This window comes from Calidris pugnax, unplaced genomic scaffold (assembly GCF_001431845.1).
Source record: "Calidris pugnax isolate Ruff unplaced genomic scaffold, ASM143184v1 scaffold14, whole genome shotgun sequence".
Classification (NCBI taxonomy): Eukaryota; Metazoa; Chordata; class Aves; order Charadriiformes; family Scolopacidae; genus Calidris; species Calidris pugnax.
The window spans coordinates 2,140,398-2,166,896 of NW_015090793.1; the positions used below are offsets into that span (position 1 = coordinate 2,140,398).

Here is a 26,499-nt window from a genome sequence, read left to right on the forward strand (position 1 = left end):
GGGGATGGGGCGCCGGGTGGCGGCTCCGCGGAACGCCGCGTTCAACCCGCGGAGACCGGGGTGCCCGCCCCGACCAGACCCCCGGGGGTACCGGGGGTGCCCGCCCCGCCGAGACGCCCGGGGATACCGGGGGTTATCGGGGATGCCCGCCCCACCGAGACCCCCGCGGAAGGCGGCGCGTCCCCGCGGAGCCCCCCAGCGCAGAGCGGCGGGGGCGCGGGGCGCCCCCGCGGAGCTGTCCCTTCAGCACCCCCGGGCTGGCAGCCCCGGCCCTTCCTCGGCCGGCAGCCCCGGCCCTTCCTCGGCCGGCTCCCGCTTCGGCAAAGGAGGGGCAACCAGGAGACCCTAGGGCAAAGGGCTTCCTTTCGCTGTGAGCGATGGCAGTTCCCAAAACTAAGGAGGTTTTGTTGTTTGTTTTTTGTTTGGTTCGGTTTTTTTCTTTTTTCTTTTTTTTTTTTTTTAACAGGAGGGTGGAGAACACGTTCCCCTCATCTCTCTCTGCACAGCCCACTTCAGAAAGTCCACCTTTACACCCATCTCCTGTACAACGCCTGAGGAGATCATCCACTTGAAAGCACAAAACCTGGGACTCTCCTCTCCCACGCTGGCAGCCAACCTCAGACAATCCTGGCAGGCGGTGAATGCACCAGCAGTTACATAAGGAACATTTTCTATCGCTCTGAAATAATATATTGGAACAGACTGGTCTGGGGCTGATTAAATGACTAAGCGAATTCAAAGCAGTGGATTGATCACAAGACCCGTTCACTGCTCACATACATCGTGGTGATGCCATCTGAATACAAGCCCATCACACAGCACTATTGTCTATGGCCCACAGGCACACCCGGTGGTCCCAGCATGGGAAAAATAGCAAGTTGATCAGGAAAAGTGGGAGGTTAAAGATAGAGGTATCTGTGATTTCATCAGAAGCAAGTCCAGATAACTATCTCTCTTACCAACAGCTACCCCTGGACCAAAACCATGTAAAAAGCAGCAGGGTAACATACCTGAACATGCCCGAAACACGTCAAAAGAAAACATCTTTCTTTTCTGCATTTGTTATAATGCAGCGGTAGCTCCTGTTTTGGATGCCTCGTGACACTGTGTGTTGTTTTCATGAGGGGAATTAGTCAAATTAATTTGAATTTTAATTAATTTTGAGTAATTTAAATTAGTCAAAAGTTCACTGATCATTGATTATTAACACACTGATTTTAGGGGTCACAGAGTTGTGACTGACATTTCTGAGCATGTATTGCCTAGGATTCTACAGCTGACTTAATAAACCTTGTTACTATGTTAACACTAATATCATATAGAGGTTTCACTAGAGTGTGGAAAAATAAGTAGAGCTTGTAGAACATTACTTTGTTGCTTCCTTAAATTCTTTTTCTTGTATGTAGACAAATATTGATTTTTTTGTTGTTCCTAATGGTAACATTGAGATTTATTGATTGTGTTGGGAAAAAAAAAGTCAATTTGTTCCTCCATGGGACACCAAAGTGTGACAGCTAGTGAAATATGCAGGTGGTACATGGAGTGTGATATGTGACCTGCCTGTCTTCGCAAGTATTGGAAAAATTATTCATTTTATGAGATATTTCTTTCCAATCAAGGGATTAATCTGAGACTCCAAGAAAAAAAATTCTGAGGGCCCCACAGTAAGTTCAGCATGTGGTACATAGTGCATTCATCTGTTAAATGAAGAGCATCTTTTACTTAACGTCAAAAAGCTAAGAAAGATGGACTCTCTTAACACTTGGGATCTAGTTAGATAACTTTCAGGTTTCTAGAACTGCTGATTTTTATTTTTTTAAAATAACAATAATGTTATTTTTTCAGTATTAAACTAGGACATTCTTCTTAATGTTAATACATAAGGAAACCACAAGAGTCAGAGAACACGTCAAATTAATGCTTTAGAAAACAGCATTAAACTTTCAAGTTAGAAATAAGCATAAAATCATATCAGAGCCTTCTTTGCTTTTAAATTGATATTTTCATATTGTAGCCCTTAGTTTATTAAAAACTGTGTTCTAAGTCACCAGATGCATACTATTCTTCTGTTCACAAAGAGGTAAAATTGCAGTTTTAGGTGCTACAGAAGCAGACCCAGTTACAGCCTGATACCCTGCAGGTTTACCTAAAAGCATGTATGCAACTTGGGAGAAATAGATTGCTTTAGTATATTGTCTTGCAGACACTGCATCTCATCCTGTCTTGACATAGCTTGATGGAAAGAGGACAGCACTTGATTAAAAGTACACCCTCACTCTATAGGATTTTTAATTTTTAAATTAAAATTACAATTTAAATTTAAAAATTTAAATTTAAAAATGCAGTATAGCATCAATGACAAACAAATTATATTCTGAACAGACTAGATGAGAGATAGCAGAAAACCTTACTTCACACAACAAAAACCTTCAACAAAAGTGCAACGAGAAAGGTATTTACCTGCTTGGCTCCGGTTGTAGGTGGAACTCTTCTTGCAACAGGGTGAACATCAGCAGCTAGCACAGGACTTCCCTGGTGCAGGGGCTCAGGGAACACGCAATGTACATTTTGCACCTATTTTTACTATTGTGCAACAGAATCATCAGAGGAAAAAAAAAACCAACATGAATAACCCAAAAGGAGCGAGTGTGAGAGATACCCAAGTTTTCTTTCTCCCAGAGGAGTGACTTGAGTCAGAGTTAGTCTCCCTCTCTCCGCTCTACACAACTGTTGTACTTCTGGCTGCAGTGTCCTCCTCCCTCCCCACAAAACCCCATCCCATGGCTTGGTCATTCAGACTGTTTCCTGACTTGTAGGAACCATGGATCCCAAAACCCTACAAGCTGGGAAAGACTCAGGTTTCCCACTTCCCGAGCAAGTCATCCAGCCCACAGTATTACAGTATTCTGCTAATTCATAGTAGTTCGGCTGAATCAGCAAAAGATGAATGGCAGCTCCTTCACCAAGAGGAACAAGAACTCAGGCCTAGCAGTTTCCTTACCCTGATAGCAGACCAGGCGGCCCATTCCTCAAAGGGGTCAAAATGGAGACTTCCTGGGTTATTATCTAGGGATACAGTTGTATTTACAACCATATTTCAGAAGTTCCACCACCATTTTAGAGTTAAAAATAATTAAAATTATAAAGTCTTTAATTTAAAATATGCATACATTTAATATACAAAATTATACAAATTATACATTTAACTAACATAGAAAAATACATCTTGTTAACAAGATAAAATGTCAACATATCTTACATAATTTAAGTGAGAGTTACAAATCTGTGATAATCATCAAGTAGACTTTGTGACTTCGTTACAATTCTGTATCCTCCCTAGTTACACTCAAAATTAATACATATGTACAGTTGATATCTATGACAAATGTTTCGGAGCGGAAATCTTTGCTGAGAAGTTATCCAGCAAGTTTTAAAGGAACAGATCAAAAGAGGAGTGGCCTCTTCGATATTTCTGAAGCGTCTCATTTAGCTGAGACCAATTCCACACCCAGTTACAGGGCGGTCGTGGGCCAGACTTTAAACTTTTTGCATTTATTTACAAACACCCCTCCTTCTGCAGTCATAAACCCCAGCCTTTTTGTGCATTCTTTGGCACCTCTTCAAATGGATCCCAGTTTGTGGCCCTAACAACCGCTCTTCATGGCCACTGGTTACCATCCCTCTGTCATCTGTGCAAAGGAGCTAAATAACCACACAGCATTAGAGCTCAAAAGGCAAGATCTCCATACATTATTCATCCCAGATTTCTCATAAATACCTCAGGAGGTGGGGAAATATCTTTGTTTCAGTCAAGCAAATGTGTGCAGTAAGTCTTTACTCCTTATTTAATTTACATGGTTTCTTTTTCCAAGTTCCAAACAAAAGACAGAAGTGTAATTTATAAACAAGCTATAAAAATCTGTTCCATGCTGGGTCTTGTCTTACATACTGTGAGCCATGTAATGATTTTCTTTTAACTATTTACATATTCTTTAAAACTTGTAATCACAGGGAGAAAATAGAAGACAACCACCACTCTGATTTTCAGGTCTTTTTTTTTTTTTTTTTTTTTACCTCTGTACCAACATATTGCTTTCAATTTCTAAAAAGTAAAATTCACTCATTAGCTAAAAGCTTATTCAACTTTTCCTAAGATCTGCTTAGGACCATCAGTGAGCACATGAATTGCATCACACAGGCTTTTTTTCACCCTCTTTTTAAAAAAGACAAACTCACAATTCAGAGAGCAGAGAAATATAGTTGTTTGGCATCGGCGAGTGCACACTGCGCAGTAACCTCTCACATGGGAATTTACATTTGCATATTCATATTCCCATAGCAAGAGTCTATGTTACACAGAGAAACAATGGTGGACAGAGATTTATAACACAGAACCCAACAACTCCAAATCAAGGCGCATCTCCACAACTACTAATCTCTCTTTTCCTCTCCTATGTGCATAGAAAAAGTTAAAGCATGATGCTTAAGTACCTATCATATGGGAGTATTTCTTGAGCCAAGTAGAAGCAAGCATGAAATCTTGGTCCCAGGGAAGCCAGTGGAAATTTGCCAGTCACTGCAGTGGTACAAGCATTTCATCCAACACATTTACATTTTCTTTTTTTATTATTTCTTATTTTCTTTTTTATTTTTGTTTTACTTTACCTGCACCTTGCAACTTTCCTAGTTGTCAAATCACGGTTTATGCATGGATTCCACTAGTAGAACTTAAGTTCATTATATTTCTCTTTCCTAACATTTGTGCAGGGACAAAACTTCCTGTCCATAATCCCATGGCTACTGATTTCTAATGCAAATGTGTTTGAAGCCAAAGGCACGATATATTTTAAAGGAATTCTGCTAAAGCAGGAAAAAGGTTTGAACAAGTTTCTGTAATCCTAAGGTCTGTTCCCCCTCTGCCTCCTTAAGGCACTAAAGGATTTCCAAAGGATTAGTGGCAAAACCCAGCATGCACATGTCCCTCCCTCCACCCCACAACCATGGCAAATTCAAATACTTAAATCCTTCATCTGCAAGTGAGAAATACAGGTAGATTGATGAAATACAGATCAGAGTTTCCACTTTTTGAAAAGGCCACAAGGACAAACATGAGCCATGCCTTAGCAGGAGGTTTATCCTGGGAACTTTGCTGTAGGTGTGAAATATTTCCTGGCAATTGTATTATTCTGAATGTAACATGATTATCACACCGGAGCCAATCATTGTACTTCCAGTATCTGCCATCCATAGTGATGTGAAGAACAGAATTTGGGATTTAAAGGTTTGTAAGCTCTATTTTCAATATTCTGCAATGCTCTATACAGTGGAGTATACGTAAATAAGTGAACTGTCAAGGAAATCATATTTTCCATGTAACACTGCCCATTTTGTCTATTTAGGGTGACAGAAGATTGTGTTTACTTACGCAGAACTTAGCAGCTTCTTAATTTTGACGGTAAGGAATTTGGTCAAGGCAATATTGTGCATATAAAGCAATCAGAACAAAGTGCCCAATTTTGCATTCTGAGAAAGTTTAACACAAAACAACGATACACGTAAAGCATCCCCTGGCACGCTTACCATAGATAACACACCTAAACAAGTTAACATCTGCTTAGTGAAAGAAAGCTGAACAGGCTGTAACAACTAGACAACACTATTCTCTTCACCATAAGGCAACTAGAAAATAATAGCTAGGCTCTCTGTCTCAGCTAGTAATCTCACATGAAAAATTTTACTGCTTTCTTACAATGATTTGAGGTAATGTTGGGATTTTAATTCCCAGTCCTCAGCCACATGACATGCACCCGCTGGTCTATCAATTTAATTAATAAACAGGCTTTTCCAATGTCAGTGAGACAATTTTCATATTAGGAGGTGGTAGAATTTAAAGGAGATCAATGTGGTACAAACCACAAAGAATGAAGCGCGTTCTACATTCCTTATGCTAATCGTTTTAAAATGAAACCAAATGGCAGAAAGCTTAAGATGTTACAAAACAGACAGGTTCATTATCAACATTTATAATTTACGGTGGGAGACTATGCATAAGTACTAGGAAAGAGGCATGATGTTTTAGTTTAGCACTTAATTCAAAAGTAAGAAGTAGGGTTTAATTGCCTGAGTGTTGTGGAAATGGTGTATGTTTTCAGGTGGATAGTATGCAAATGGATAGAAACCTACACATATGTCATTGCTTTATTTTAAGAACATGTAGTTAAGCTTCAAGTGTTACCATGCCAACGTGTCATCTTGTTACTAATCATAATCTAGAAATGCACATTACATTAATCTGGTTTGGGATTCCACAGTTTATTATCCTTCTGCCTCCTTTCAAAGGATATCTGGAATTACTGGGCGACTAAGCATTGTAAAAAGAGCACATTCTAGCAGTTAGCTCAACATTAAAAAAAAAAAAAAAGAAAAAAAAAGAAGAAATACAAGTCATAAAACAGTTATTGAAACTGAAAGTGCATTACCCTGTGAGGGACAGTTTGAGGGAGCAGTACCCATGGCTGCTCCCATCCAGGACAACACGAGTATTGCCACTGAGTTCAACAGTGCTGTGTGCAAGCCTTTAGTCAAAGGAGGAATGGATGTACCCATATGATCCCTTATGCACAGGTCTTGTGCCCACATTCACATCTCCCTGCCTTCACAAATGGGTACTTGGGTATGAACAGTATGGGTTATGGGGGCATAAATCTGTGCTGTGCAGTGTCGGTTGCAAAACAAGCTTGAGTCACGCGCGCTATTACCAACCAGTGTGCACAAACCCACCTCTTTCACAAAAAGCACGTATGCGTGCAAATACCTCATCTGAATGGTAAATTCAGTGTGGCCTATTCATGTGGTTGAAATAATCAATCTGGGACAGAGCGCTTTGATGTTCCCAGCGCCTCTCAATGCACATGAAGCACATTCCCAATTCCTACTTAACCTTGTAAAAATGCAGTTCTGTCTCATTTCCTAAACAGTTTGTACCCTCAAGTACCACGTCCTCCGAAATACTGAACATCCTAACTCAGATCAAAGGCTTTTTCAGGAATGCTCAAAGCCATATGAGGCTGAGGATAGCACATGCCCACACAAGCAGACCCACGAACACCAAGATCTGTGCTTTAACTTGATAATTTCTTTAAAATGCAAGTGCCGAGATCCCAAGAAAACAAAACAGAACGAAAACTCAAACCACACATTGGGTTGGCCTACATGGCCAGCTTCCACTGCAGAACGTGGCAGATGGTAAGTCAGGGCAACTTCTCAGTTTTTCCCATAGTGAAGCAGCTGCGGTCACCGCCAGGATAAAGCACATTTCATCATTCCTTCAGAGCAGTATTGCTGCTTCTGTGCGACTGATACATTCTTCCCTGGATGAGGAAGAGGAAGGAGAAAAAAAAAAAAAAAAAGAAAGAAAAAAAAAAAGAGACAAAGGCATAAGATAAGTATCTGGATTTTCACAATTTAAGGAATTGTTTGTTATTCATCCAAGACCAACCAAAAGCATTTGGGAAGAAGTGTGCCTAGGTGCTTCCATGCAAACATAATATAATGGCAGTGTTAGGAGAACACATTGTAGAAACTGAACTATTAAAAGACACTTTGAGGCACTCTCTCGTGACTTACTGGTTTTAAGATGAAAAGCACATCCCATACTTTTCCCTTTTGTTACTCCTTCTTGTAAACAAATTCCTGTCATACGTTTATCAACATGGGAAAAAACACTCCCTGCCATCTTCCCAACACCATTTTGTAATCCCCTTGGCAAGGATCCAGAGAAGTAGTCTTGTGGATAAAGTTCATCCCAGGGATGACAGCCATCACAAATCTGACCTTCCAAGTCAGTCCTCTTTCTATGCTACTTCCCAGAGCAATATTCATCATTTGAATTCTTCCACAGATATTAAGTTTCAAAGCCTGCAAAGTATTATATCTTGCAAATGGCTTTGCAATTTCCACTGAGGCTGTCATTATTACTGCTAAATATCAGCAGTGATGCAGTGCCTGCTTATTTAATGCTGGCTAAAACTTGACATCTACTGGAGAAACATACATTTTAGTACATCAGGAGTATAGGAAATGACAATAACATACAGAATTTTAAAAAATGGTATATTGTAATTATTGTGATAGTAATTAACTGTCATTACTAAAGCTTGTCCCATTCACTGACATGCCACTCAAAAGAGAAAAAATTAAAAAGCAGGAAAGAGCCTTCATGGCTTAGTACTTCATGATGGAAAAGTTTTTCCAAGCATGAAGAACAGAACTGAAAAAAACCATCCTGCAGAGTAAGGGAGAGTAATAAAGGGGAGGCCATTATTTTTGGAGAAGCAGCTAGATGGGACATTATAAGGACACAAAACCAGTGAGGTATGCAAAAGTCAGTGACTGAGCCAGGAGAGCGCCAGCTGGGAGGGAGCACAACTAGGAGTCCAAGCAAAGAGAGGCTTTTAGAGCCCTTCCATACTCCCTAGTTCTGATCTCCATCTTGGATCACAAGGGACAAACGTTCGGACTTGCTTCTGATCCACAACAATACCAGAAGCTTTCTGCAGCCTTCTTAAAATGTTATACTTTATCTCTACCTCTTCTGTCAGTGGATCCAAACAAAACTATTTTGGGAATTTCTTCTCTTTCTTCAGTTTTCCAAAGTCAGGGATAAACGTTTGCCAAACACACACTGCTAGATCAGGGAGCATTTACAAACCTAAAAGTCATTATTTGCATTACATTTCCTTTAATTTTAATCAGTTTTCATGAAATATTAGCCATCAAATAGGTTTCTTTTCTTGTTTTTGTCAGATTCTTCACTTTCTCTTTCACATTCCTTTCATCTTCTTTGTCCTTCCTCCTTCCTATGTGATGTTATTTTTCTCTCCTTTTTATTTTCTGTTGCAAGTCTTTTTGAAACCTTGTGCTCCTTTCAATCTTATGTCCCTGACATATTTATCCTTCATCCTTCTTTTATTCTTTTTCTTTGTAGTCCTTGTCTAACTAAGCAGTATGGCAACATAAACCACGACTGAACTATTTTAAAATTACTCTGGTCAGGGAGGAAGTCTGTTTTGTGAAGTTCTTGAGGAAAACACAAGTCTTTGTGATGTCACTTTACCAAAGAAAAGTATCGACCAAGAATTTCCAGTGCTTAAGCACAAAGGTACAGTTTCCAACCATGCATCAGAGTGACTAAAAACCAGCTTAGTCTTTATCGATAATGCACCTAAGAGTTTCAGCATGGTTATTTCTGGTGCTCAGGAATTTGCTGTCCTCCCATTCTTTGTTAGGGCTAAAGCACACACTTGAGCAACGATGCAGAGGCTGGGCTCATGTTCCTTCACATCACAAGCAAAATCAATTTCAGTCACCAACAGAAAGAACTGCTAATGCAGAAGGTCATTAAACAAAACTCATTTCTACATGACATTGGAGCCTTAAGTGGAACCTTGCAACACAGAAGTGATGACTGTGCACTGCTGTCTAAGCCAGGACTAAATCATTTCCAACATAACAAAGATTAGTGATCCATTTTCATGCACTCACTTGATGTTCTCCAATCTTTTACCAGCTGTGTGAGCCACCAGCATTTATTTGTTCTAGCTCCCAATCCTCCTTATCTATCCTTTTTCATCATGTGCTAAGTATCAGGAAACTATAAGGTCACAGAAAGGAACCTCAGAATGTCATTTAGATCAACCTACTCAAAGCAGAGTCAGTTACGAAGCCAGACCAATTTGCTCAGGGTTTAGTTAAATCTTGAAAACTTCCCAGGATGGAAAATTGACAACCTTACTGGGCAGCCTGTCCTACTGCTGGGCTGTCCTAATGGGGAAAATGCTTTTCCTATATCCAGTCTGAATTTCCCTTGTTTCAACTTATGCCCTCTGTGTCTCATCCTCCCACCATCAAAGAGCCCGGCTCTATCTCCTCTATTATTACTTCATCATAGGTTCTGGAAGGCTGTTGTGAGGTCTCTCCAAAGCCGACATTTCTCCAGGGTGAATCAGTTGAGATCTCTTGGCCTCTGCTCACAGAGCAAGTGGTCTACTCCCCCAGTATCTGAACTAACATTTTTAAGAAAGCTCAGAGAGCACCAGTACTGCCAGCCAAGGCCATTGCTATCCCCTGGCCAACTCAACTGATTTAGAGACAGACAATATGAAGAACGCATTGATAGAAATGGTACAGACCGCTCTGCACAGGCTCATCCATCTCAGCTCACACTGGTGGAACAGAACTAATACTGACCGACCACACCTCCTCCTAAAAAGGGCTGTCCTGTTTAACTCCTCCACTCCAGGCAGTTCCCTGGAGAGCAGAGCTGTGTGTCCACTGCCAGGGTTTGTGGTCTCTGTCCCTTGCAAAGCACAGGTCAGAAGCCACCCTGCTCCCCTTAAGAAGGTACACCACTAAAAGCTTTGCAAAAATGTTTCAGAGCATACATCCAAGTCAGAAAGTAACAAGCCAATATAGAGACTTTAAAGACAAATAACAGCAGAGCTGGAAGGGAAAAAAAAAAACAACAAACAAAATCAAAACAGCTGCAGGACTGTACTCACATTCCTGAAATCTCTATGGCATCTTCCAAGAGTCCCTGTTCTCTTTTTTAATTAATGAATACACACACTAGATTTTAAGTTAAATAGTTCCTTCCAATGAGAAGGTAAAGGTGATAAAAAGAGAATGCTATTTTATTCTGAGCATCTGAAAGAGGACACGAAATATGATGATACCACTGTAAAAACATACCAAAATAATGTCTGCCAACTCTCCAAGTATCTGAGGTGGGTTCAGGTAATGGACCATCATGCAGTTCAAACTGCTTCACTCTGGCTTCTGAGTAATCTCAGTCAATGCACACTGGGAACATTTCCTTACTCTGTAACACAGCATCAAAATCTGAAGTCACCAGTACACAGTGGGTGCTGTGTACCTCAGCCCTGATACCCAGGGTGAGTACACCATATTGCCACTGCTTTATACCATTAGAGTTATTTAAAATGGAGAAAGTGCAAAATTCAAGGAATTAATAACATTTCTTTATACCCAGCAAGGAAATACGTATTTTCACTATTGTGAACAAATATTTGAAGAAGATTCTATGCAATACCTGAAAAGAGTTTCTGCTGTAAAATATAAAAGAATTACTCTGCTGAGTCTCCGCCCTGATCAAGGATCACATACTATCCTTTCTTTAGCACCACTGCCTTCTACAACTGTTCTGGAGCTGCACTAGTACAAATAAGAGAAAATGCCAGGCATGAAGACTTCCATATTTGATAATGAAATTACAGATGTTTCACTTGGTCTAACTAATATGATCATGAGCATCCGGTCATTTTATCATTTCTATTAATTACAGAAAATCAAATGTGTCTGTGGCACACCCACACCTTAACAGGAAAATGATCTACCATGAATTATTTTGTGTGTGTTTTATAGTACCTTACTTTAAAATATAAACATCTTTATTTAGAAAAATTTTGATTAGAAAAACTGGCAAAAAAGAAAGTGATTGCTAGGAAGGAAATGTTACAAAGCTGCATTTTCCCATAATACATAAGGGATCCATCAGTGGTTTGGTAACAAAATGCTGTATAACTAAGAGCACACTGATCTTTGCAAAAACATTTGATTTCTGTGTTTGGAAAAAATGAAATAGTATTCAGTGTAGCCTTCTCATTCACAAACTGCTGCTTATAAAATTCATTTCTAATTGATGGATTCATATTGGAGCTCTAGAGGTGTGATTCTCATTAAAATCTGAATGAAAGCATATTGATCCCAACCACAATGAAAAGCCAACAGAGCTTGCCTATACCTCAGAGGAGAGGGAAAGCTACACCAATTACATCCCAGGCAAAAGATACCCAACCAACTAACCAACCACTGATGCTGAAAACCTCAAATAAATGATATTCTCTTCTGTTAGAAAATTAAATGTTATTCTACCTTCTTGTGCTTAATAAAGCTATTACAAACTAAACAGTGTTAGATTTATAGACCTGATTCAATATCGCTGCGCTGGCTTTATGCCAGTTTCTTTCTTATGAAACCAATGTAGTAACTCCGGTAAAATGAATCCATGCAGTGATGAATGAGGCTTGTCTTAATCATAATCTATGCAAAATACATTAATTTCATTAACTGTTGCACCCACAGTCAATATATAGCATACAGGCAGTGCTACTATTTAATGTTACGGAACTCTTCAGAAAAATGTCACAGATACACTCATTTTCCCACTGTTTGTTGAAGAACAATTTAAGAGTCCAAATTAGGGTTGGGGTAACCACAGTGAACAGGAGTTGCAAGTGTGAATCTTGCACATGTGCATGGACAGTTGAATTCATTGCTGTGAGGAGTGCCATTCTGGAAGTTTATTTATTCTGTTAATGGCTTAACAATATATGTAGAAATAATATACTTGCTCTCAAAAAATGTCTTCTGAAATAATATCCTTGCAATCCTTTGCAGCTTTGAGATGCAAAAGCTTACAGAAGAATCTCAGTGTCTAACCTCCTGCTCATCAAATCTTCCACAACTTTGCAGGCAGGCAGCAGTAACACACACACTTAGGAAATCAATCGCTAACCCAAAATCTTGATAAATGCAGCCAAAGCAAGCCAGCTTGCCAAGAAGCTTAGGGTGAAACGCGCTGATATAAAGCAGTCCAACAATTTTAAATGACAAACTAGGAAACCTCGAAGTCTGATCACAGATTGTTGAGAACACACAAAAAAAAGAAAAAACCAGCTGGAATCCTTTTTTTTTTTTATGATAGAGTTCACCCAGTGCTAGTCCTAATTAAATAGTGGCCCTATTCCAATTTAAAATAAGGAACAATTAAAATACCATTGTATTCAAAGCATCTTCTAGAGGACCCCATTTGCTTTACTGATTCGGTTTTCCTGTATGGGCACCACCCCATTTATATAAACCAGAGCTTTTACAAGTCTTGGAAATCTAATGGTACTTATTAAATATAGGCTCTTTTTTGTGCTAAGGTAAATTGAGGACATAAGCTCTGTGTTGTTTACATCTCTCCCAATTAGACAGTTATAATGGACTTAAAGGCTAATACAAACAAGTTAACCTCACACTATAGAGACAATAACAGCATGACATGTCCAAATAGGACAGCAGCATGGTACCTTCTACATAGCAGGCATATTGTTTCTGAGAAACCTCTCAAAACAGTAACACAACTCAATACAGTGACAAAGCAAATTCCAGAAGGATTATCTTGTCAAGTCAAAAATGGAAACAGTCCCTATCATGTGCATATTTTGCTGAGGTTAGTTAAAGAAGTATTATCAAAACATTACCAATGATAACAGACAGTAGCAACAACCACAAGAAACACTTCATTTCTAATGTACTTCACCGTACTCTTTAGCACCATTAGACATCCAGTTGCAACTGGGACCTATGGTATTTCTTCCCGTGCTGAATATGCAATGGTCAGGCTGACCCACAACAGTCCCACAGCTCAAAAAAAAAAATAAAAAAATTCAATAGAAACATATTCAACTTGGTTATTTCCAACCCTTTTGGGCTGGTGGGCCACTCCTTCCACTTACAGTTTCTTGGAAAGGTATCCTTAGTATCAAAATCTTAATGATAAGGTTCAGCTGGTAATATGTAATACCAGTTTCACAGGGCAGTTGTAGACCACCAGAAGAGATATATTTATTTGCAACAGGTAACAGTCATGATTCTTCAACCTCAGTGCAGCAAGGCACTGCCAACTGGATAAACAGACTATGAGGGGACAGTATGTGCCCCAGAGCAGCACCTTGGTCTGTGTGGGGGATGGTGGGGAAGCCAAGGAGGTAAAGTGCAACCAAGAAAATCTGAAAGACCTGCTGGGATAGAAAAGCACGAAGTGTGAGCAGGACAACATAAAGTCCTTGGAAGTAGAGGCCATTTGAGGCTCTAGAGCATGCTATCTTTTTACCAGATGACCCTCCCAGGCAGCCCTATTCACATTTGCATGGGTAAAGGCTGTCCAAGGGTTGCATTCATCTAAGCCACAGCAACCTTTGGGCCAGAGGGGCTTTGTCCCGGGGACAGCCTGCAAATGTGAACCTGCCCATTGTCCTTCAGGAATTCTAATGACCTGAAAAGCATTACAAATGTCCTACAGAAAACCATTCATTTAAATTATTGGACTGAGGGGGAGTCACAGGCTTTTTTTTTTTTTTTTTTTTTTAAAGTCAAGGTCATTATGAATGGCTCACTCAATACCAGACAAGATTTTATGACTCACAGGAGACTGGGAAGATCAGCAGCAACACTGCATATTTAGAGTATAATGTTTAGTCACCAAAGACGCTTTCAGAGTTATTGCCTCCTCCTTAGACACGTTTTTTTAATTGCTGCAGAGCTGCAAGCAGTAACAAAGAAATATCTTCCCCTTAAATGCAGAGTCATACAAGTAACTGATCAGCAGCTTTGCCTCGCTGCTGTCAGCATAAGAAAAATTGGCAAGTGAATTCACATTTCAGCAGTCATTTTTGTATTCCACCACCCCTCCAACCATGCAGGGGAAAATGATGTACGCACATCCAGTACAGATTACGTAGCATCTAAGAAAGAACATTTCTAGATGCTCTGCACTCCATAGCAAAAGCTTAGGAAGACAGAAGCACACAAATATGTTCCCTGCCTGATCTTTACAAAGGCTTGTTACAAACCAGGATAACTGCTAGAGCGGGTTGGATTTCTTTTTTTTTTAATTATTTTTAAAGGAGCAATCAAAGCAGTATCATTAGAAATCTGTGAGCAAATCGTAGGCTTTCTGTGGTTACTCTTTTGGCCTCTTCCCAGACCAATCTGCAGTAGCTTTGTGTGCCTGCCTGCACAGCCCTGTCTGCCAGGGGCAGGGGACACACCACCGCGGTCACAGGAGCTCTAAGGACACCCCGGGGCAGAGGCAGACTGTCCACTCGCCACCGCAGACCAGCAGTGAACTTTGCTGAGAGGCAGCAGCCTAAAGACTGCAGAGTTTAACAACTGCAACCACTTTGTTGCTGCAACATATTTTAACGCATCACCAACAGTAAAAGTCTAAGTGGTTTTATCCCAAATCTAATTGCTTGAAAATTATTAATGAAAGAAAAACATTTGCTATTCCTATCAATATTTGCAAAGGCAAAGCAAGTTGCCCTGATCCAGCCTCACCCCTGTGGTGGAGGAGCCAGTGTACAGCATATGACCTACATAGCAGAAGTCAAACTTTGTTATAATCCTGTCCCCCTGAGCACTGAAAAATTTGGAAATCAGACAAGATGAACGCAGTGGCCCAGATTCTCTCTGTCGTTTGGGCAGTTTTGCATTGCATCATTAGTCTGGATTCACCCTGCAGGGGCTATAGCCATGACAGTGAGCCACAAGGCCTGCTGTATTGACATCCTCCTGCTCTACAGCTAGGAAAAGTGAGAGCATGCTCACCTTCCCAGCTGCTGAAATGTCACTTCATAGCTGTAGATTATAAATATAAATTACAGGAACCTTTAGGCTGCTATAACTTACCTTGGAAATACCTGTATGGAATGTTAAGTACATGCTTGGGACACACTTGTGCCTGGACAATTCTCCTGTCCAGAGTTTGGACCAATATCTCTACTCAGACACAGATCTCAAGGTCAATCATAAAGCAAGCATGGGGAAGAGCGCAAGGTGCCAACACGTATTTCATCTGCCTTTCCGATGCCTTCATATTATTCGCTACACCAGTCTAGAGCCTTCCTAGAATAACTATGTCCTCCAATACCATTAGGAGAGCTGGGATTTGTAGGCCATTTGATTGCAGGCAGTCTAGTGCAATGTGAGGAGCTGCAGCTGACTCACATCCCAACTGCAGAGGTGCTAGGATGGTGTAAATATCTCTTTGTCCTCTCTTCTGCCTCATTGAGCTTTGCACTCATTATATCTAAAGCGAGGGCATACAGGACCTCCAGGATCAGGTGCTGACACGTTAGGGTTTCTGCGTGAGGTTACTAAAAGTGGTCAGAAACATTTTGCATGGAACATTTGATTTTGATGAGGCTGCAGGAATCACGCCTGATTTCCTGCCAGGTCCCCTTCCCTGCTCTTCAACAGTTCTCCTGGCAGGTTGACAGAGAGTGGGAGTTTGAAAGAAGTTATTGCTCCGGGATTGTCTCAGAGATTGCAGAGCTCCTAAGCTGCTGGCTCCTCTACAGATCTCATTAGGCAGGATGCCAAGAAACTCAGAGCGGAGTATCCCTGCTCATAAACTCCAAGGCTGCCAGCTCCCTGTTAGCCCACCAGGCAGAAAGACAAGAAGTAAGGGTCTGGAAGCTCTGGAAATGTGCAACTCCTTGGCATCCCAGGCAGCCAGAGGATCCACAGGGACTGCCTTGACCTGGGGATCCCAGAGCTTCTGATGCCTCTGGTTCCATGTGCCATTCATTTCATTAAGAATTGAAAAAAAATCTCATTTTCATTTCACATTAGTATAAAATCAAATTAAACAAATCTATCAAGATCCTCTGCAAAATTGCACGCTCTTTTCCCATGCTGCACCACCTAAATAGCAGGTTGTTATGGCTGGTGTACAAGGCATCTGGTCCTGCTCCCTAAACACATAGATTGTAGCACTGCTCAGGAGACTGAGCTTTCATCATATCCATCACCTCCTCGTTATCCTAGGTATTCATGCCCTCCTCATTTCATTTTGAAAGCCAAGCCCTTTAGGGAATAACATGTTTTGTGGGGTTTTCCCCTTTAAATGTATAGCCACATGTATAGCAGTACAGCTCCAGGGAAAGTAAGTGGAAAGCAAAACCAAAACCTTACACAGACACTAATTTGGTATCTTCATGCTGTCTGAGTTGAACAGGATTTATTTTTCCACAGCTCCTGTTACCACAAAGCTCTACATGCAGGTCAGCAGGCTTATGTAACAGCAATGCATCTGGCTCTCTGTCCCAAATACGACAGAATATGCTGTGACTGCTACATAACCTCGTGCGCTGCTCATCGAAGCCTCATACCCATCTTGTTTTCATGTTAAAGGACACCCATTGAAATCCCAGCTTTCAGTTTTCCAAAGACCTGTAATTGTTACATGTTCTCAGCCCGGTGCTTACAGTCAGACACCCTGGATCATTTTCATATAGTTTTTTGGGGGTTTTTTGTTGTTTTTTTTGTTTTGTTTTGTTTTTTAATTCACTAGTGCCCATCTATTCAAGTGCAGTTTTGTTTCTGGAAACAAAAGCTTTTGAGTAACTCATACTAGGTATATTTTAATACACTGTTTTAAGTTCAGTTGTTAACTTTTGAGTTCATCACATTTTCTTAATACCACTTCATGCTCTGCCTTTTCCTTTGACCTTTTCCATTTTGTCACACATCCACCAGTCACCCCTGTGAAACGGTCACAGCAATGCCCAGAGACTTCATACATGTCCACAGGACACAGCACAGAAGAGACTCTGTCCAGACTTGCATTTTGTAAAATTCTTCTCTCCATTAGAACTAGGTTAAGGTATTGTGAAGGGAAGGGGACACAAGTCAACAGCAGGTTCCCAGCTCTCAGGCTGATCTGAAGTATGCATAAATCCATGACACCCACTGTGTTTTATTCAGATATCAAATACACGTAGACATCTACGCAAATCCCAGTTCTAGCCCAAGAAGATAATTCTAACTTGTAACTCCAGACTCCAGCTAGCATGGAAATGACATACCTGAGAACAACAGATTTGACCTGCTACAGTAGGTACCATAATGTGTTTTATTCAGATATCAAATACATGTAGACATCTAAGCAAATCCCAGTTCTAACCCAAGAAGATAATTCTAACTTCTAACTCCAGACTCCAGCTAGCATGGAAATGAAATCACTGATTTTCTATAAATATTCTGATATGGTTAAATGCATGGTGATGCTTAGGAACAAGGCAGGCAGCCCACACCTGTGGAATGGTAGACCGTGCCCAGAGGAGCACCAAAGATCAAAGACTGCTCTAGCCAACAAGTCAGCATGACCAACAAGCACAAACCAGAAAGACCAAACAGGACTTGGTACATAAACTGACAGACTGATTGGCAGACAAGGCTTTGCCATCTCTCAGGGGTACCTATGCCGAGCAGCATATGTGAAGTAGGACTCCCCTAGCATTACTTCTGAGTTTGAGATTTTCCCAGTTAAACTGTCGGTATGGCTTCACATCTTTTTTTTTTTTTTTTGCATTTGATTCCATTTTTTACCACAAATTAAAATATCAACACTAGACCAGGACAATATTTCAATACCAAGTTCACCAAAAACATTGGCTTTATCTGCAGAAGTATAGCTCTTAAACTTTGTAAATTTGCATCTGTAACACCATCCAGAGCATGGCTTCTTAAGTTCATCCACAAAGCAGTCGCATCGCCTGAGCAATTTTATGCTCAGTTAATATATGCAGTGCTATACTAAGCCCAGTTAATCAACACTATCTATTCCGAAAGCAGCAAAAAAAATTCTGTATGTCTATCACACTCCATCAGCTTTCCCCACCCACTTTAAGCAATTAGTTACAAAGACTTCCTGACTAAATTTACATAAAATACGTCCTTCCCTCATACACCTTGTTAATGCATTAGATGATAATAATCTTGGAGATCACCAGCGACAGACAGGTATCAGAGATGACACTACGCCTTGAGCACAGAGTTCCCAGGAATTTATAAGGGCAGCAATTTCCTGGATCACCTTGCCACCTTCAATGAATTTACATGCCTGTGGAGTGAAAATGCTATTTGCTGTCAGAGATCCTCTGGGTCTATTTGCAGAGAGAAGGCTATGGATGCAGATAACCTCTGCTTTGAATAGGCGGATGAGAAAAGAACAGCTATCGATGGACATAAAGCTGCAGTTGAAAGGCCAGCAAGCCTCACTGGAAAACTTCTGGAAAACTTAAATCATTTGCAAGAGGAGAAGCAGGTGGAATGATCTATCTGGATAAGACATGGCCAAAACGTTTGGTTAATAGCTTTTTTTTTTAGCCAGGACTTCAGCTGGCATAACCTCATGAGCTAGCTCAGTTCTAGACTGATGGCTTAAGCAGGTGGTGATGTATTTGTGGCTTTCAGTTAACGACTTGGTTTTGCAAACCCTCCTCACACAGATCTGTTCAAGAGTGTTGGAATGGGAACAGCGTATTCAGGAGACTCAGAAGATTAAGCCCGAAGTACTAGGACACAACAGTTCTGTTGGCAATAAGCTACTGCAAACAGTTGCATAAGCTGAAGAAAAGCAAGAGGAATAGTTCCAAGTGTCTGCTTTTAGCATTATATTTACAGCTTTTCCCTGACTGTGCATATATTAAGCAGATTGCAGACTTGTAGTGAGTGGAGGGAACAATCTGGCTATTTATAAAGCAGTTAACCTTTAGGAATGACCTTTGTTTTAACATTAAGCTGGTCTGCTTCGTGTTCAGAGGACCAGCATTTTCATCGTTCGGAAAATGAGAAAATATTCCGCAACTTTCTGTGAAGGTAACCATAAAGAAGATTTCAGCTTTGCAGTCTGAAAGATCTTGGCTGCTGCAGAGTGTATGAAGATGGAGTCAGTGCAATCCTGAGGCTGCGATGAGGCACAGACAGCAGCAGAGGGAAGAGACTCCAGAGCACATGCCAGGATGGGGGAGGAAAACACTTTTAAAAAAATGTTTTTCTGACACGATGGCTTTTTCACTGGGGAGTGCTTCCCATTGACTTTCTTCTAATCAAAACAAATATACCACACCTACCTTTGGTCAGAAGTTGCCTGCCAGTATCAGCCAACAGCTGGGCTCCTCAGCCATACATTTATCTAGTATTAAGCAGGGACCAAAACACTAGAAACAATGGTTGGCATGACACTATTTTTCTGACCTTACTTCAGTGTTTTCTTGTTTCCAGGGCAACTCACAGAACTCATGTAAGAAAATCCCTGTCATAATTGAAAAAATAGATTTTTATTTTTAGATTTGGTTAACCTATCCATTAAGAAAAGGAAATGAAATCAAATGAAATTTGATTGGAGCTGCAGAAATTGGGAGCTGCAGTAACACTGCGTTAGGATAAACACAATGTTGTCATTGACTACATCTGTGGAAACAATTAATTGAAAGTACAAGACACTGTTGTTTAGGGAGGTCCTGGGCTGGTTTACTCCGGTTACTTTGTGTCTTAGCAAGTTATTTCATAAAAATATTTCAAACATATTGTGACTACTGTACCTTCCTTATGCCGCCTTTGATTTTCTTGGGTGATTCAAAATTAACTTGCTGATAAAAGACCATGGGAGCCAAACCTTCCCTTCCATTCACTTTCAAAGACACAAAACAGTGAATCAAACTTTGGTTTTCTCCAGAGAGAACATATGATAGTCTCAAATTGCATACTAATACCATGAATTATTCAAAATCACAGCAGGTAACAACAAACATTTTGTTAAGCATAATGATACAGCTTAAACATGAAAAAACGTAGAAGGAGTATAATTAACAACTAGAAAATCAGAGTTCAATGAAATAACAAGTCCAATGTTGCTTATGCACTTCATTGGTGGATGGTTCATGGCACTAGACCCAGGCTTAAGCAGTGCAGAACTGTTCTAGCCCCAGGAGACACAAAGCATCATATATGCCCTCTTGCTCAACAAAAAGACAAACCCAGAGGTCTGTAAGGAGACCGACTTCACTGCAGCAAACAGGAGATGAGACAAGTCTCCATATTCTTCCAGTTTGCTTGTTCTCATTTGGAATATTTGGAGAGGAATTCGAGAGAGACCATTCTCCTCTCCTTCTAGCACATTTATCCAGTACAATCATGCCCCAACTAATTAGGATCAATATATTATACCCTACCATCATCAATAATTCCAGCCTTGTTTTCTAAATGTGAAAAATGAGGCCTGGAGTTTAAGAAACATGCCCTCTGTCGTTAAGCAAAGCACAAGGGATACTTCGTGGGACTAATTAGTACCTCTTCTACGCTGCTGTCTGACTCAGCACAATGTAGGGTATGCTGTATTGATGTATCTGGAACACAGGACATTAATTCCAACACAGCAACACAGATTATTGGAAGTGAGGCTTAATGTTTTCATGGTTTGAATTGTTCACATAGTAACTGCACAGAGGAGGTTATTCAGAAAAATAAAGGGAAGTTACATATTTCCTGGAAACTGAAGCAAAGATCAGTCATTCAGAAAAATACAGATCCCTCCTTTCTCTATCTTATGAAATATATCACAAAAAAATATCATTTTAGAAGTCTAAGAGAAAGTCATGGCACATGTCTCCTCAGAAAACTTTTGCACTGTTTATGAGGTGAAAATACAACTCAAGAAAGAAGAAAAATGAAAATATAAATACCTGCTGCAGTGCTCTTTAATGTTAACAGATGACCTTCTCTTTTGACTGAAGGCCTCAGGTTGGAGATAATACATCTAACGTATTACCAGCTATACCTCATTCATTTCCAATTTACATTTTGTATCTCCCCAGGTAATCATTATTTCACGATACAGAAAAGACAATTCAAATCTTCCTAACACCCAGAAGTCATATTATTCTAAGTTAAATGAATTAAGGGATGCCGGCAAACTCAAAGGGAAAAATAAGACCTTCACTGAAAGCATGAATAAATTTTTAAATAAATGGTCCATTCACTCTTATTTTCTTCCACCCTTCCTCACTCCTTTATGAATAAATCTTCATGTGATGCCTTCAGAATATTCATCAACAGCACTGGGATGCAACTACTTCAGCTGGTGTGCTCCTCCAATGGGGAGCAGCTTTACCAACCACAGCCTCTTCCATGGCCTATGTCTGTGTGCAGACAGCTATGAGGAAGAGAATGACTGTGCTTTCTCCCCATTCAGACCCCAAGCCCTCATTTAACTTGCAGTACCAGACATCAGACACAAAGGTCAGTTCTCCAAGTCATTTTAGCCAAAAAAGCTGGAAGGAGATTGTAACAGCTAATTACCCAGACATTATGTATCCTATACTTTTGCTTGAACATACAGAGCTGCAAAGGATTATGTGGCTAATTATCTTGTAAATTCCATAGCCTTGAGTGTGAGAAAGGGCATCAAGCTCATCAATGACACCAGACAACTTCCAGGTACACTCACTTCATTAGTATTTTTTATGGAGGCATTACATTTCCTTTCTTTGCTTCAAAATATGTAAACCACTGTCTTTCGTAGAAGCAAAAGAAAATACGCACGTTCATAGAGTCATAGAATGGTTTAGGTTAACAGGGACCTTAAAGAGCACCTTGTTCCAATCCCCCAGCCATGGGCAGGGACACCTCCCACCAGACCAGGCTGCCAAAGCCCAATCCAGCCTGGCCTTGAACACCTCCAGGGATGGCACATCCACAGCTTCTCTGGGCAACCTGTTCCAGTGTCTCACCACCCTCACAGGAAAGAATTTTCCCCCAATATCTAATCTAAATCTAAAACTCTTTCAGTTTAAAAATGTTACCCCTTGTCCTATCACTCCATTCCCTCATAAGATCCCTCCCCATCTTTCCTGTAGGCCCCCTTTAAGTATTGAAAGGCCACTGTAAGGTCTCCCCAGAGCCGAGCCTTGTCCTCTCCTCTCCTCGCTGAACAACCCCAATTCTCTCAGCCTGTCCTCATCAGAGAGTTGCTCCAGCCCTCTTCGTGTCCCTCCTCTGGACCCTCTTCAACAGGTCTGGTTCCTTATGTTGGGGGCCTTAGAGCTGGAAGCAGTCCTCCGAACTTCCTCCATCATTGCCTGAGGGATCTTAAGCACAGAGTTGGGCATTCAGTTACACATCTGATTTTGGTACCCAGCTGCCCTGGGTGTATGGGCCTTGCCTACACTCATCACTGTAGTCTAAACCTTGAAAAGCGCTTGGCAGTGCTCTGCCTGTGGCTATCTTTTCATAAGACTAATATACACAAGAGACTCCCCTATATTCAATATATCTACCTCATCTCCGACAGGAAGAAGGATAATGTGAATACTTCTCAGATCCTGCAAATCCTTAGTTACACAAGGAACAAACAATAAGAATAAGAGCTTTTCAGGAGTAGAACCTATTCTACCAGAAGAGACTACACATCAGCAAGAACCATTAGGGCAATTTTTATTGCACTGGGTCTAACGTTACTCAATCCGCTCAAGTAAAGACCACCTTGAGATGTCTAGGTTGGTGTTACATGCAAAGGTTAATTGCTTTATCTCTCTCCCATCTTCCTGACAGCACCAACGATTCTGAATTGAAACAAATACCAATGTGACCAAATTTCAAATGCCCAACCCTCCCACCAATAAGGAGAAAGCACCTTTAAAGTTCTCTCCTATCCAATTACATAAAAAAATAGAATAGAATACTAATTTACTAAAATATTTCTATCAAGGATTCAAAACCAGCAACTGGCTGTCTCATTAGATGCCCTGCAGCTGTGTGAAACAATACAACCACCAGCTAATGCAAAAGCCAGCTCTAGCCCATGACCTGGAGGAAGGAATGAGTAGAAGTTTGTGTCTGGCAGTTGCATGCTGTATCTTCTGCCCCTTCCCTCTGCTCCAGAGGAGAGCTCATTTCACAGCCAAACTTTTTAGTTGGCTCTTGAGCACAAACAAAACCACCTTTGTGCTGGGAAGGAGGGGAGGAAAGCAATACGAATGGAATTGCTGATGCAGAGTCTTTCTTTCCCTTTTTCCCCCTGCAGAAAGCTGCCAGGAGAGCAGCAGCCTCTCGCAGGGTTGAGGCTGACAGTCTCAACAAAGCAAGTCACAAAACTGATCTGGCTTTTCAGGGCCAGACAAAAAGGAAAATTGCTGAGACCCTTCTAAAGCAATGAGAGGTTTCCTTTGTAGGACTGAAGGCTGAACGAAGGCTCACAAGAGACTACAACTTTAACTCTTTCTTTTATTTCACTGGTTTAGGCTCAAGTGTTAGTTCACAGGCTCAGCCAGCAACTTCAATTGGTAGCACAGTTGAGCTGTGGCTACAGAAGTATTTTTAGACTTGGTTTCCAATGGAAACAGAGCATTCATCACTGCTGTGCCTCTCTGTACCTGCATCCCTGCATTACTTTTGAACCCAGTGACTGCACATAACTAAACCCAACTTAGCAAAAAGCCCCCTCAAACTTCCTACAACTTTCCGAAAACTCAGAGGCCTGGTAAAAGAAAGCAACTCCCACAATAAATTTCCTCACTATAGAAAAAATGACACAAATTAAGATGTTTCCCCCTGTAGAGTTCACATCAGTCCTCTGCGTACCCGGATACTGCAAATCTTCAGCTGGGGCTCAAGCCCCTGGGGTAACTGTCACAAATATTAAACTCAGGAGCAAATCCAATTCAGAAATCTGCTGCTTCTTCCCACTTACAACTTCTCATTCCTTTATCATTAGGGCAGGTCCCCATGACAGACCATCACTAGAATGTAACGACACCTGTCTGCTGTGTACTCTCATCTTTTTTCCCATAAGATGAAGTGCCTAGTCCCCCCCTAACTGTATTTTACAATATGGACTTACCTCAGCTTCACAGAAACCACCTTTTCTTGGTTTTCAAAATGTCCAAACGATATCTGCTTCCTTGGGTGCAGCCGTGGGATCCTTACTGGGCTGTGTTTTGGCAGTGTGACGGCAGACTGCAACAGAAGAAGATGACACATGTCATGATGTGTGGTCTGTCCCAGGGAACAGCACCTCTGCAGTTACCAACCTGTTCCACTGTTGGGCTTTAACCCCAGCTGAAAAGGTTTTGAGTGCCAGCCTTTCTCATACTGCACAAGTCAAGGGCCGAGTCCCCACAGGACTCAGTGCTCATTCAATGGGCCAAGGCGTTACATTGATCAGGGTGCAGGCTGCAAGCACCCCTCCATTATTTTATTTATCTAGATAGCCAGATGCTTCACTGTCTTTACATTGGTAATGCAAGGTTACTATAGCAACCTCTGTGAGGCCCGCATAATCAAGATAGCAGAGAAGAGCTGATAGCTGAATTAATGTATTTATAGCCCTGAATAGGAAACTGTAAAGATTAAAGATTAATAGTCTATGAAATTCATATATACTCTACTCATGATGTTACATTTATTCCATTTCGTCTCCTTTTCAAAATACAGTTATCTTTAAATGCTAAACTAGAGTACATGATATTAAGACAACACTATTTAAACTTGCTGTTTATTTTCTATTTCCGGTTTAGCACACAATCAAACTACTTTAGAGAGTCCAAAGACTAATGTATTATATTATATTTTACAGTATGGTTGATCAAGTTATTAGCGCCTTGTAGAAGCTGAAGTTCTTAACCAGATTTGCAGATTATATACATTTCAACAATTATAATGAGGAAATTCAGAACTAGAAAGCCAGCTTATGGAATATTAAGCATGGAGATCACATTTTCCTTCAATTTCCTTTTTGTTTTCCTGTACTCAACTGGTCTTTTTAAGAAGTCATTAAGTTTCATTCAGCTGAAGCCTTGTGTGCTGCAGTCTGTTTGTTCATAACAAATGAAAATAACATAGAAAAGCTTGTTTGACTGTTCTTCGGCAGACAAAAAAAAAACCATTGCTCCTGAACCCAGAGCTGAATGAAAGTTGCTCATGCTACCAGGATGGTGACATGAAGTTGTATGTGGAGGGAGATATGGGGGAAATGAAGTATTCCTTTTCCTTTTCTTTTGCTGGAGTGTCATTGAAATAAAGGTTCAGCTACTGTAAGAATGTCAGGCAGTAAGCATAGTTTTGGTCTGCGTTTCCTTCATTATTACTACACAAACTGCCTGAGTGGGCACACATGTTCTTATACCAGAAAGACATGGGTAGCTTTATCTGGCTTTTAACTGCTTCAGGTCCAGGACAGGCAAGAAATTCTCATTCTGAGTAATCATCCAAGCAAAACAAGACACCACAGCGGGCCTTCAAGTGAGACTTAAGTAGCATATAAGTCATATGGTGACCTTCCATGCAGACACAAAATTCTGTCTCCATGAGACAGTAAATAAATGTTCATTGTTCTCTCTCAGGCAAGTTCTTTTTTTATTTTTATTTTATTATATATGTCATGCTAATAGAATTCTTCTCTGAGCCAACTCTTCTCCCAAAGGCAGCAGGATTACTTTTCTATTTCCAGGAAGGAGGGAAATTGAGCTTCAAGATGCAGTGCCCCAAAGCCATACACCATAAAAAACCCCCACCAATATCTGCGGAGGAACTGACAGGGATGAACTAAATCCACTGTAAGAATCTTCTATCACTGCAGTCTTGACACAAAATGCAGAAGCTTTTTCGCCCTTGGAGTCTCATAAAGCAGACAGCAGCTTAAGGGATTCTCGGACTGAACAGCGTTATCATCAGATGGACAGTTGGATTTTGGGGGTTTGGGTTGGTTATTTGGTTGGGTTTCTTAGCTTTGATTTCTTACTGTGAGTGATTTAGCTAGAAAAGGTCTTTTGTATCTTCAGCATTTGGCTTTTTTCTTTTTCTCATTGC

At 40.7% G+C, this 26,499-nt stretch overlaps 1 protein-coding gene across 1 annotated transcript in view; it reads right to left on the reverse strand.

Moving 5' to 3' along the window:
- Positions 1–3,133: 3,133 nt before the first annotated feature.
- The window catches only part of LOC106884614 (chromosome unknown open reading frame, human C4orf50), a 71,554-nt gene continuing 48,188 nt past the window's right edge, over positions 3,134–26,499 (reverse strand). The window contains exons 11-12 of the transcript XR_001411269.1: positions 24,533–24,648; positions 3,134–7,370 (exon numbers count right to left, since the gene is read on the reverse strand). The gene's annotated coding sequence lies outside the window, so the exon portion shown is untranslated. The remainder of the gene's footprint in view (positions 7,371–24,532; positions 24,649–26,499) is intronic.